Genomic DNA, 13,306 nt, shown 5'->3' on the forward strand with positions numbered 1-13,306 from the left:
AGTGTGTCCTGAGCTCTCCAGCATCATCTCCTATCACTCCTCCCCCAACCCTGCCTACTGTCACAACTATTATACTTCCCCCTCACATAGTCACATGGGCTTTCTAACCCTTCTTGATCATGCCGTGTGTTTTTCCATCCTCATCTCTCTATCTGTAATGCTCTTTCTCCAACTTTTCTATTTTATGAATCTTGATTAATTCTTCAAGGCACAAATCAAAAATTTTCCGTCTGGAATGTCTTTTACGGTCTCTTTAAGACACAGTTCATCACTTCCTCATTGGAATGCTAGGATATTTTGTATATTATATATCTCACATTGTGTTATTCTTGGTTTTATACATATCTCTTTCCCCATAAGAGTGTGAAAGGACCATATCCTGTTTTTACTTGTCCTGGGCATATAGCAAGTGCTCAGTGATGTTTATCAAATTAAATTGAACATAGGAACTGATCGGCTTGGAGGGGATGAGCATCGAGGGAAATGGGAAAGAACCAAAGATAAAGGATGCCCTTGAGAAAGGTAGGGAGAAAGAAGGAGAATGGGAAGACAAGTGTTCAGAGGACCACAGAAGTAGAGAGTGATGAAGACCTTAGTTGGAATGACTGACCTTTAATTAAAGAGGAAAGTGTGAACAGCGGTACCAAATGCCACAGAGATACTGCCCTGGAAGATCAATGAGAATGGCTGTTGTACTTAACTGTAAGAGATCCTAATGGCTTTAGGAAGCCCAGGTTTTGGAGTGCTCAGTCAGGGATCTGGGTCCACTTCTGTTTTTAGTTCAGGAGAGGAAGGTTCTCCAGAAGATAAATGACTCGAGGAATAGTAAATCAGACTTCTTATCTGATCAACCTGTTCGAATGCCTGAGGATATGAATACCACAGCAAAGCTCCAAGTCAGGTTAAAAGGCTTGGTTCTTTCATCTGATACAGAAGCCTCAAAGTACTAGGAGAAGTTGGTTCTTAGAGAATGCAGGGGTCAACTTGATGTGTTTCCCTATAATAACCAGAGATTTTCATCAGTGGGGCACAATGAGCCCGATAGTCCAGGGCTTTTTAAGATGAAAGATAAATGTCCAATCTGGCTTCAGAGCTGGGAGCAATTTTTCTTCCATGGAGCTTTTCTGCATATTGGAATTTTTGTACATGAGGCATCATATGACCCAATGAACCAGTATTCTCCATGCCTCTGCCTGTCTTGAACCTTGCTCTTCTGTCTTCCCTCAAAGCTACTTTCTCCAACATATATCCTGCTTGGCTAATCTTTATGGCCAGCTGTCTATCTTGACCAATTTCAAAACTGATTTAGACAAATTCTTATGCCTGCCACTTGCTTGGATTTTTCCCCAAATTGATTTCATCCAGCATTCATAACAGTTCTATGATCTGTTTCTTTTATGGCCTAGATCAGTCTACTCTAGGCTGGTAGGCCACGTATTCTCAACAGTTCAGTTCAGGTGCTCAGTCGTATCTGACTCTTTGTGACCCCATGAACCGCAGCACACCAGGCCTCCCTGTCCATCATCAACTCCTGGAGTCCACCCAAACCATGTCCATTGAGTCGGTGATGCCATCCAACCATCTTACCCCCTTCTCCTGCCTTCAATCTATCCCAGCATCGGGGTCTTTTCCAGTGAGTCAGCTCTTCACATCAGGTGGCCAAAGTATTGGAGTTTCAGCTTCAACATCAGTCCTTCTAATGAATACCCAGGACTGATCTCCTTTAGGATGGGCTGGTTGGGTCTCCTTGCAGCCCAAGGGACTCTCAAGAGTCTTCTCCAACACCACAGTTCAAAAGCATCAATTCTTCGGTGCTCAGCTTTCTTTATAGTCCAACTCTCACATCCATACATGACCACTGGAAAAACCATAGCCTTGACTAGATGGACCTTTGTTGGCAAAGTAATGTCTCTGCTTTTCAATATACTGTCTAGGTTGGTCATAACTTCCCTTCCAAGGAGTAAGCGTCTTTTAATTGCATGGCTGTGATCACCATCTCAACAGTAGTGTGAATATTTCTTGGGGATGAAAAACAGCTCTTTTTTTCCTTAGTTTTAATTTTTTGGCTGCTCGGTATGGCATGCTCGGTATGGGATCTTAGTTGCCTGACCAGGGATTGATCCTGTGCCCTGTGCAGTGGAAGTATAGAGACTCAACAACTGGATCACCAGGGAAGACCTACAATTTAATTTCTTGAAGTATGTGTATGTATATGTGTGTGTCAGTCGCTAAGTTGTGTCCAACTCTTTGCAACCCCATCAACTGCAGCCCACCAGGCGCCTCTGTCCATGGAAATCTCCAGACAAGATTATTGGAGAGGGTTGCCATTCCCTACTCCAGGTTCTTGATGTATCAGTTCAGTCAGTCTCTCAGTTGTGTCCGACTCTTTGCGACCCCATGGACTGCAACACGCCAGGCTTCCCTGTCCATCACCAACTCCCGGAGTTTACTCAAACTCATGTCCATTGAGTCCGTGATGCCATTCAACCATCTCAGATGTATAGTGAAGATATAAATACTGGGGTTCCCAGGTGGAAGGAGATGACAACCCACTGCAATATTTTTGTCTGGAAAATTTTGTGGACAGTGGAGCCTGGCGGGCTACAGTCCATGGAGTCCTAAAGAGTCGGACACAACTGAGCGACTGAGCATACAGGCGCATAGATATAAATACAGAACTTAAACTGATACAACAATTATATCCGTGGTATTAAGATGTTATGGGGGAGCAATTAAAAATGTTCAAAAAGGATCCTTAGGAGGGCAACAATGAGAAAAAGGGTAGAGAAACACTGTGAAAGGTGTTAAGGCTTAAATTCAAGAGCCAAGAGAACAGGACAGTGGATAGGAAGGAAATGGAGGTAGCCATGGGTGGTTACTTGACTGAGAAGCAGATTGTGGAGAAGATTTCAGTCTACCAAACACACTTGGAGCATTTACTATTACGTGCCATGAGCTGTGTGAAACACTTTCACATTTGTCAGCAAAAAGCTTCTCTTTATTTTAGTCCCAATGGGCATGTTCCTTGTGAGAACAATAGCGACGTTTTCCATTGAGACAGTGGCCCACCTCTCTCCTCTCTGCTTCAGTAGCTTTCATGCTAATTAAACACTTGGAGGTAACTCATTCACATTTTGCAACATAATAAAATGAAAAACACAGCCCAGCTTGTGTTTGTAGAAGCTCCTTTCGTGGCAGCCTTTCAACCTGTTGGGCAATTTAAAAGATGCAATTGTAATCATGACTAACTCATTAAGATGCTTGAAGGAAACCTGAACATCCTTAACCTACTTTTGAAAAAGAGAGGCAAGGGAAATACAGGAGTGGGAATAATCCAAGGCAAACATTTTCAAGTCTTTGAACAAAGGGCAGACTCTGGGCCCTCCTGGGCTGGGCTTGAGGAGGCTGGGACAAGAAAACAGAATGTTTCTTAAAGAAAGCCTAGTAGTGTCTGCTTGCTCTTCTAGAGTGTGACCTTTATTTGGCTGTTTGTTTTGACTTTTAAAGTGCCCCTCTTTGTTCTCTCACTGCATTCATTAAGAATTTACCACTGAGTCCTGGCTTTTTATCCTAGTCAGATCATCTCTTTTCTGTATTCAGCCCATGTACTTGACTCCTGAGCATTCTTGCTTTCCTTCTTTCCTGCTTTTGTCCTCAGTGCTGAAGCTGGGATGGTGGTGGTGGTGGAAGGCTGAAGGGTAAAGATGAATGAGCCACAGTGTCCACTGAGAATCCATAGCCAACTCTTGGCAACTTATCGGGGGTAAATCTTGTCTTCAGCTTCTTGTTGACTTTATCACCCACTCAGCGTGCTTAACTTTGATGGATGTTATCATCAGCTCTGTTTGTTCACATTGCCAAGAACACCAGTTGAACAGGGAAATATTCAGGAACACATACTCTTTAAGTGTCAAGCTGACTTGAAAAGAAGGAACATCATTGTTTTACTGAATTTGGCATTGTTGTAGAAATAAAAAGTCATTTATATTTTGTCAAACTACTTGTGCATGTAGTCACAGTTTTATTTCTTCTTCCTGGTCAGATTTTGTACTTCAGAGGATGGAAAGGAGGAGAGGGGAAGATTTTTAAAACACTGCTTTGCATTGGGCTGGGGGTGGCCTGAGCCATGGGCTTCCCAGGTGGCACAGTGGTAAAGAATCCACCGGCCAGTGCAGGAGTTTCAGGAGACTTGGGTTTGATCCCTGAGTCAGGAAGATTCCCCATTCCAGTATTCTTGCCTAGAAAATCCTGAGTGACTGAGCATGCATGCACAAGTCTGAGCCACAGATAAAGGTATCACGTTAGGGGATAGGGAATCATCTCTTTTGGGGAGCACCAACTGATTGGAGCCATTGGCCACAGGAGAAGAGAGACAAGGGTCACTGGTGAGTAATCAAAAACAGTTTCTCCCATTCTGGGTCATTTTTACATTGTAGCCTAAATATATTTTTTAAGTTTTGTAAATTCTTGGAACATCGTATATACCCAAACAGGTCTTTCAATATAGTGGATATTTGCAGACTGACCTAGAATTTAGGACACCTTGAATTTAATCCCCGCTGTGACGCTGGCTGTGGAGAAGGAAATGGCAGCTCATCCCAGTATTCTTGCCTGGGGAATCCCACGGACAGAGGAGCCTGGCGGGCTACAGTCCACGGGACTGCAAAGAGTTGGACATGACTGAAGTGATTTAGCCCGTGACACTGGCTAACTCTGTAACTTGCAGTTATTTTTGGTTCTCCAAGATAATATGAATACACTAGTGGAAAACGCACAGGTGTTAGAATTCTTGCAACTATAATTATTACAATTGTAACAATTATTACAATCTTACCCATACCATATATTAGCTTGTTGCCTAAGAAGTTCTTTAACTCCTTTGCCTTGGTGTCTTTGTTAAATGGAGATAAAGATATCTGCCTTGCAGGTTGTTGTGAGGATCTAATGAGATCATGTATGTAAAACACCTCCTCCTACATATAGGAGTCACTAAATAAATGGCTGCTCTCATAGGAAGGTCTGTGTGGAGATGGGGAAAGGCTAGGTGACAAAAAGCATGGGTGTTCTGAGCTCATTAGCTGCTCAGTGGTTTCTTAACCTTATGGCATCATTAGAGAATGAGGAGAATGCAGCCTGGTTCCATCGAAAACCAGGCCTGTTTTATTTCTGCAGGATCTGGTCACCTCGTAACCAGGATTTACAGGAGTAAGGGAGGTAAGGAGGAGGAGAGACAGAGAGGGTGAGAGAGAAAGAGGGAGGGAAAATGGGAAGCACGGAGGAGAGCTGTGCTCTCCAAAGGCGGAGACTCTTTAGCTTTCCGTCAGCAGTGGGACCGGAATGAAAAGCAAATGGCTGACGGCTCGTGGTGTGATCACACCACGCCAACCAACCAAACTGTTTCCTGCTCAGTCTCCACAGATGTTGTTCCTTAGTCTGGATAAGTCCCCTGGAGAGTATTTTACTGAAAGGAAGAGGCAGCTGCATAACTGCCTGGTTCATGGAACTGACAAACCAGTGTGTCATCAAAGAAAGAGAGAGTCATGGGAAATAAAAGCCTGTGGTCCAACCTCCCAGTCACAGAGTCAGGTGGCTGTGAGGTGGCACGTTGGACTCTAGCTCATTAACACAGTTTCTCTGTATGTCCTCCTCCTCCTGTTTGCCTGCCTACTACTGGGCTCCACTGGGTAGGCAGTGAGTGTCTACCCCGATCACTATTTATTCAAGTGCTATGTACTTTCATTCACACACCACCGCACACCTACACTGAGTGTCTTCTATGAGAGTAACAAAATAATAAGATAGACCCAGACTGTGCACTTAAGTAGGTCCCAATATATTAATAGTGATCATATATTCAACTAATTGATAAGCGGTATGTGTAATATGGGCTTCCCAGGTGGCGCTAGTGGTAAAGAACCTACCTGCCAATGCAGGAGACGTGAGAGAAGAGGGTTCAATCCCTGGGTTGGAAAGATCCTCTGGAGGAGGGCATGGCACCCCATTCCAGTATTCTTGCCTGGAGAATCCCAAGGACAGAGAAGTCTGGTGGGCTACAGTCCAAGGGGTCACAAAGAGTCAGACATGACTGAAGCAACTTTGCACACACACACACACGCATGCGTAATGTGCAGAGATCAACTGTAGAGGGGCTCAGGGAAAGATGCAACAAAGTTGAGGAAAGCTTCACAGAGGAGGTGACATTGGAACTAGTCCTTGAACTAGCATTCCACAGGTCAAGGGGAAGACTGGTTGGAGGAGAGGAGGGAGAAAGGCCATGGCAAGCACAGGAAAGTGCAGGCACAGAGGTGAGGGGCATGTGGGCCGCAGCACTTTTGGGAACAGGCTGGTAGGTTGATACACCTGGAATGTGGGCTGTACCATATCGGGCAGCAGCAGGAGAAGAGCTAAGTATGGCTGGAATGCCAGAGTTTTCTGTGGCAGCCTGTAGAGTTTGGATTTTACTTGTATTTTGGATAGTCCTGTGGGCATCAATGCAGCGAATGAACTGCAAGAAGGCGGGACAGGAAACCGGGAGACCCGTTAAGAAATCAATTGTGTAGAGTGCAAAGTGGTCAAGGAGAATGAGATTGAAAAGAAATTCTCTGGATTTGACAATAGGTTTCCGGTGATATCTACAAGTAATTTCACTAGAAAAAGTCATGCAGAAGTCAGGTTACTCAGCCAATGGTTCACAATGTATGGTCTTCAGACCAACAATATCAGTATCACCTGGGAACTTACTAGATATGCAAATTGCCCCCCAAAACAAAACACTGGAGTCCAGAAATTTGTCTTCACATGCCCTCTGGGTGATTCTGAATACATTAAAGCTTGAGAACCAGTGGCCTAATCAAATCTTTCTTCATCTCTTCTTTAAGGATTCCCTACTAGGAATGCTATCCTTCCAATAACTGAGCTGTCTTGTCTTATTGCACTGTGTTGTATGCTTTACCATCTGTCTTCCCCAATAGATGGAAGACTGTCAGGAGTAGGGACTGCTTTGTTCATCTCTATTTCCACACTGTTTTCACATAGTAGATGCTCAGTAAATGTAGGAAGCGGAAGCTATAGTGGGTTAAAGAAGAACGAATGAAAAGGGAAAACTACTCCTTGAAGAAATTGGAGGTGAAAGGAAAGAGACCCATTTCTCACCTTGCACACTTGTGCAAGCATGAGTTAAGGCTGGAAGATTGTTGGCTGAAGGGATTAAGCCAGGAGGAAGGGAATGACGGATGTGAGTGACAGCAGGGCAGATGGATAATAAACAGCAACTTGGTCTTGGAAAAGGCAGAAGAAGATAAAATCAGTGGCCAATGTAGAAGGATTAGCATTGGAATGAAGGAATGGCTTTTCTCTGAGATACAAGAAAAGGAAGCGAAGGTAGGAACATAGGAGATAAGTTGTAGAGTTCAAGGGAGAGATGTTGGGGAATTTTTCTATACTGGCAGATGGGCTGCCAGTATAGAAATGGGGGAGGGCTAGGAAAGGTTACAAGGGAGGTGATGCCTGAGCTAGATGTCTTTAGTGAAATGGGAAGTAAGGCCTTTTGCTGGGAAGGAAACAGAGAACAGAAAGAGGCTAGAGGAGAGTGGTAAGGGCTTGTAAAACCACGGAGGTGTGGTAAGGGGTGCAGAGGCAGATGGACTGAGGTTAGAGAGCAGCAGCAAGGGATTCTTAGGGGCTGATTCATTTCAGCTGCTGAAGGGCCCACCCATTCACCCCACTGGCTTTGGCAATGGAAGCAGTATGGGTGGATTGTTTGCAGAGGCTGTTTCTGAATAGGATGGACAACTCTGGGTGCAGGTCCCAGTACTAACATAGAAAGCGTTCTAGCTCCACACGTCATCAATGCTGTAGTATTGTGCAGACAATGACAATGTTACTTGACGTGTGACAACTATGTACAACAGAGGGAGAGATTTATGGTATGTGAAGCAGCCGAGAAACTTAGAGAGATCAAGGGAACATGTCATGTGAAGACGGGCTGGATAAAGGACAGAAATGGTCTGGACCTAAGAGAAGCAGAAGATATTAAGAAGAGGTGGCAAGAATACACAGAAGAACTGTACAGAAAAGAGCTTCATGACCAGATAATCACGATGGTGTGATCACTCACCTAGAGCCAGACGTCCCGAATGTGAAGTCAAGTGGGCCTTAGAAAGCATCACTACGAACAAAGCTAGTGGTGGTGATGGCATTCCAGTTGAGCTATTTGACATCCTGAAAGATGATGCTGTGAAAGTGCTGCACTCAATATGCCAGCACATTTGGAAAACTCAGCAGTGGCCACAAGACTGGAAAAGGTCAGTTTTCATTCCAATCCCAAAGAAAGGCAATGCCAAAGAATGCTCAAAATACCACACAATCGTACTCATCTCAAACTATAGTAAACTAATGCTCAAAATTCTCCAAGCCAGCCTTCAGCAATAGGTGAACCGTGAACTTCCAGATGTTCAAGCTGGTTTTAGAAAAGGCAGAGGAATGAGAGATCAAATTGCCAACATCTGCTGGATCATCGAAAAAGAAAGAGCGTTCCAGAAAAACATCTTTTTCTGATTTATTGACTACGCCAAAGCCTTTGTGTGGATCACAATAAACTGTGGAAAGTTCTGAAAGAGATGGGAATACCAGACCACCTGACCTGCCTCTTGAGAAACCTATATGCAGGTCAGGAAGCAACAGTTAGAACTGGACATGGAACAACAGACTGGTTCCACATAGGAAAAAGAGTACTATACAAGGCTATATATTGTCACCCTGCTTATTTAACTGCTATGCAGAGTACATCATGAGAAACGCTGGGCTGGAAGAAGCATAACCTGGAATCAAGATTGCCGGGAGAAATATCAATAACCTCAGATATGCAGATGACACCACCCTTATGGCAGAAAGTGAAGAAGAACTAAAAAGCCTCTTGATGAAAATGAAAGAGGAGAGTGAAAAAGTTGGCTTAAAGCTCAACATTCAGAAAACTAAGATCATGGCATCTGGTCCCATCACTTCGTGGCAAATAGATGGGGAAACAGTGGAAACAGTGTCAGACTTTATTTTGGGGGGCTCCAAAATCACGGCAGATGGTGATTGCAGCCATGAAATTTAAAGACACTTGCTCCTTGGAAGGAAAGTCATGGCCAACCTAGATAGCATATTCAAAAGCAGAGACATTACTTTGCCAACAAAGGTCCATCTAGTTAAGGCTATGGTTTTTCCAGTGGTCATATATGGATGTGAGAGTTGGACTGTGAAGAAAGCTGAGCATCGAAGAATTGATGCTTTTGAACTATGGTGCTGGAGAAGACTCTTGAGAGTCCCTTGGACTGCAAGGAGATCCAACCAGTCCATGCTGAAGGAGATCAGTCCTGGATGTTCATTGGGAGGACTGATGCTGAGGCTGAAACTCCAATACTTTGGTCACCTCATGCGAACAGTTGACTCATTGGAAAAGACCCTGATGCTGGGAGGGATTGGGGGCAGGAGGAGAAGGGGATGACAGAGGATGAGATGGCTAGATAGCATCACCGACTCAACGGACATGAGTTTGGGTGAACGCCGGGAGTTGGTGATGGACAGGGAGGCCTGGCCTGCTGCGGTTCATGGGGTCCCAAAGGGTCAGACATGACTGAGTGACTGAACTGAATTGAAGTAGCCGAGAACGCAGGAGTGATTATAACTATTTGAAATGTCATGTGAAGGAACAACTGAATAAATATACCAAAATGCTATCAGTGGTGATATTATAGGTGATTTTCCCTTAATTTTTAAATATATATATATAGTTTTGGGCTTCCCTGATAGCTCAGTTGGTAAAGAATCGGCCTGCAATGCAGGAGACCCCGGTTCAATTTCTGGGTTGGGAAGATACCCTAGAGAAGGGATAGGTTACCCACTCCAGTATCCTTGGGCTTCTCTTGTGGCTCAGCTGGTGAAGAATCAGCCCGCAATGCGTGAGACCTGGGTTTGATCCCTGGGTTGGGAAGATCCTCTGGAGAAGGGAAAGGCTACCTATTCCAGTATTCTGGCCTGGAGAATTCCATGGACTGTATAGTCCGCGGGGTGGCAAAGAGTCAGAAGCGACTGAGTGACTTTCACTTTCATATAGTTTATAATTTTAAAAATATATGGCAATAAATAGAATTGGTTCTTTCTCTCCTGGCTTTATCTCTTATTAGGTACACATAGAAGGCAGTATTTCAGAATAAAAAGTTGTCATGTGGAACCAGCCTACATAATTGTCTGACCTTCTCTTATGTGGGAGGCAGAAGCAGGGAAATAAAGCCCTTGAGATGCCCTAGGGTTTGAGGCTGACAAGCAAGATATTGGGCATCATGCTATAGGGGGCCACAAGGGAGGTATACCATTAAGCTCTGTCTCACAAGAAGCTTGGGAGACCAGGCTTAAAATAAATGAGATGAGGACAACTTTTTCACTTCTTAAGTGGGTGGTCTGAACAATAGATGGGATTGGATCTGTCAGGCAGAGACTTGTGGGCAGGAATATATACCATGCAGCAGTCAACCATGTGCCACTGGGGGTGGCTGGTCAGCTACATGGGCTGTGCCATTGCTTGGCAGGTGTGATCCTGGGCAGATTCTCAGACTCCACTTTGTTTGTGCAGTAGGAGTAATAATGACTACTCATAAGCTGGCTGGAGCATTATAAACAATGAAGCAGGTAAGGTGCTGGATGCGGGGCCAGACTCTCAGGAAGTGCTCCATAAATGTGAACGGCTGTTATCATTACTAATGGTTGTTGTTATTACTGTCTATAAATATTTATGATGGAGGAAACTGATTTAGAGCAGGGGCACTCTGAGTTATTGGGAGGGACTTCTGGGAGGTATCCTGAGTGAGGTTCTCTTTTACCTCTAGAATGATGCTGTGGCTTTACCCCTGCCCTTTAGGAGGGAAGAGGGGGCAGAGTAAGGAGGAACTCCACACTGGTTCTTCTTTTTCTAGCGTTCGTGCTACTTCCCCACTTCTACGCAGGTGCATATTACTCCAGGGCACTCTTTCACCTTCCTCTCCCACTCTTCCGTTCTGTGTTTCTTCTCTTCAACCATTCTTACTTCCCGTTTCTTCTTAAAACCCCAAGTTGTGGACGACCAAGGAACTCTACTAAATCTTGCATGTTCCAAGTTGGCCTTTTCAAAACTTGAAATCTGTCTACTAATTCCAGTACTTGGAGCTTGCAGAAGTCAGTTTGTGTTCACCCTATCTACTCCTTCCCTTACTTACCAGTATGTCTATTTTCCCAACCATTGTCTTGAGTAAATACTCTAAAATTATAGTCATCAGTAGATAGGCAAATATTCCAGACCATAGGAGTTCAAATAAAGAAGGCTCTTTTGAGCTAACTATATCTTGCAAAAGAAACCAACGGATGTGTAAACTGTCCACAGGGCTCTTCTCAGCAATGAGGTATACTTTCCTGGACTCAGACATAGATCCTAATGTGGAAAACATTCTCTGTCTTGCTAGCATCTGTTATTTTCTTGCTTAAACTTTCAGTAAGTGTGAATACAAGGGAGAGAGTCAGCGGTTTGAAAGAAAAACAATTAGGCCTATGGTCTGAGCAAGAGAACAGAGTATTCATATTACACTGTTCTTAACAGAAATCAGAATAATTAAAAACAATAAGTTCGTATCCAGCAGATCCACCTACTGAATTCCGAGTTCACAGTCCACGCCACACTGGCAAATAATAATGATGTACTTTCGGCTTTGTTGGAAACTCTATTAGTATATTTACAAGGTCATTATCTTCAGCAACAGATACCTACTCTGAGCCCAGCAATTACCACCTCTGTCTCTGCACATATTAGCACACATACACACCACTGATTTGTACTTTCCTATAAAATTACTCTTTCCCTTTTTAATTAGAATGTTTTCAGAGCAAACCCCATCGTTAAGGCCATGTACACTTTCATTGTAAATACCTGCTGCCACCCATTAATTATCTCCTGATGAATTACTCTAGAAGGAACTTTTTTATGCTTACTTTCCTTACTCTCGATGCTCCCGTCCTCATACTTAGTTATTAACTAGTTTGAATTCCACGTTAGTGGACTTGGATATGAGCTGCATTCAGATAGTTTAAAACATTTTTCCAGACTTCAAGGTGGAAACTTTCTGTATGCCTGGACCTCACTGCTCAAGAATTTCTTGGCTAGTGAGGGAAGAAAATAAGAATACTGGGTGGAAACAACTGAAGAGTTTATGAGAACAAACACCTTAACATTTCACAAATATATCTGGAGTTGCATAACCATTTTAGTGACTGAAACACTGCAACTCATCCAATAATATTGTGGTTTGATAATTACACATTTGTGGACTTATGCTGTTCTTGAACTAGGGTGACATGCTGATACACACAGTTTAATTCTCTTTTACATCATTATATATAAAAAGTATATACTCATTTTGAAATTGAAGCATAAAATATTGATACTTAAAAGAAAATTTTAAGTCAGGGATGCTCTAAAGTGAGCATTCTCATATTAACTTTCCCGCTATCTCATGGATAGCAGGGAATTTTGGATTGCTAATTAAGTTTCATAGGTGATATTTTCATATGGTACACAGTACATACATATGTAGAAGATTTAACTATAAAAGGATAATCTTAAATTGTCCTGTCCTTGACATCAATTAAATTGAGATAATCACATTTCTAAAAGAGCAAAAATATGTCAACGAGCTCACATTACAATTTCTTAAATGACCCATTTGGGTCTATGTGCAGTTGAAGGGTCTGACTGCCTCTTAATTCTCAGAGCTAGTTTAAATCTTGAGATTAACTCCTGCCTTCTGTAACTTATCCTTTGTTTGGCCAAACTCATGGACCTCTCAGAATGCGTCTTTATTGGACACTTATTCCATGCAAGATGTCGAACTGACTACTGTGGGATTATAAATATGGATAAGAAATGGCTCTTCTGTTTATACCATTTACAGTCCAGTTGTATAGGCCACCTCAGGTCATTTCCATATTGCTGGATAGAGACAAGACGAATTGAAAGCAGCCCCAGAATTAACCCCAGTGTTCTCTACTTTCCCACAGCCCATAGCACTTTATCAGCGCTGTCATTGTGTTGTCTGTGTGTTGGCCTCCCACACTGCGCTGTGATCTCTGGAGAACAGGGACTGGTGCTGATTCCTGTCTGCACTGCCATGGAGTCAAGGACATGTTTTGCAGAGGGTAGGCTCTCAAAAAATGCCTTTAAATTAAAGAATGCCTTCACTTGCTTAGGTTTCCTAGTTATAAGTAGGTCAGCTTGTTCTGTTCCAAAATGGAAGTGATA

Source organism: Oryx dammah, unplaced genomic scaffold, assembly GCF_014754425.2.
Source record: "Oryx dammah isolate SB20612 unplaced genomic scaffold, SCBI_Odam_1.1 HiC_scaffold_28, whole genome shotgun sequence".
NCBI classification, from domain to species: domain Eukaryota; kingdom Metazoa; phylum Chordata; class Mammalia; order Artiodactyla; family Bovidae; genus Oryx; species Oryx dammah.